The following is a 1,166-nucleotide window of genomic DNA, read 5'->3' as shown; positions in this document are numbered from 1 at the left end:
GTCCCTCAGCGCGGCGACGCCGTGCTGATTGGCGACGCCGAGCGCCGTCTGCTCGGCGCGCTCGATGAAGGCGACGAGCTGCGCGACGGCCGGCGCGTGCGTGGCCACCTCGCGCGCCGCCGCGCCGCCCGCGCCTGCCAAGTAGTGCAGCAGGTTGACGGCGAACTCACGCACCACGGGCCGCTCGGGCCGGCACAGGTCGCGCGCCAGCCCCGCGCACAGCGCCGCGATGCGGCCCCGCGGCGGCGTCGCCAGCACCAGGTCCACGTTCGCGTCCGTCACGCACAGCTTGCACAGCGCCTCGAGCGCCAGGCGCCGCGGCGACAGCGGCGAGCCGGGCCCCGCGGCGGGCGGCGCGTCTCCGGCCACCGCCGCCGGGCACACGCTCCAGTGCAGCAGCCCGTCGAGCAGCGGCCGCGCCACGGCCTCGGGCTGCCCGGACAGCTCCACGCTGCCGGCGATGTTGGCGCAGCACACGAGCGTGTCCTCTCTCAGCTGCGCCAGCGTGTCCCACCACCACTCGCTCTCACCGCGCAGGCTCGAGCAGCACGCGTCCGCGTCAACTTCGTCCCGGGCGGCCCGCTCGTACGCGCGCGCTCTCGCCGCTCGCGGCGCGTGCTCATGATGCAGAAGCAGCAGTTTGCCCGCGACCGCGAGGAACGCGCTTGACCTTGAGAATTCCGCCTCGTTTCCGGGAACGAAAGTCAGGCCGCGCAGGATGTTGGAGAGCGCTATGCATCTCTTGGCGAGGGCGTCTCGCGTCTCGTTGATGAGGTTGAGGCTCGGCTCGTCGCGCGTGTAGCACTCGTCCTCGTAGTCCTCGAGCCGGCGGCGCTTGAGCACGCCGGCCGGGTCGCGCACTTGCAGCGCCGGCTTCCGCTCCGGCTCTATGTCCATCGGCTCAGCCTCCAGGTTGTCGGCGTCGTCGGCGCCGTCGGAGGGCGTGGCGGCGCCCGCGGGTGGCGAGAGGGCGGCGCAGGGCGCGGGCGCGTCCGCAGGCGGGTCCGCGCGCGGCGGGGAGGGCGGCGCGCCCGGCGACGGCGCGCGCTCGCCGGGCAGCACGCGCGCGAAGGGCAGGTGCACGAACTCGGCGCGGAAGCAGGGCATCACGTGTGCGGCACCGCCCAGCTGCCAGGGCTCCATGACGTCGTCGACGTCGTCCGGCT

The sequence above is a fragment of the Zerene cesonia genome, chromosome 9 (assembly GCF_012273895.1).
Source record: "Zerene cesonia ecotype Mississippi chromosome 9, Zerene_cesonia_1.1, whole genome shotgun sequence".
Classification (NCBI taxonomy): Eukaryota; Metazoa; Arthropoda; class Insecta; order Lepidoptera; family Pieridae; genus Zerene; species Zerene cesonia.
Note: the sequence above shows the minus strand (reverse complement) of the source record.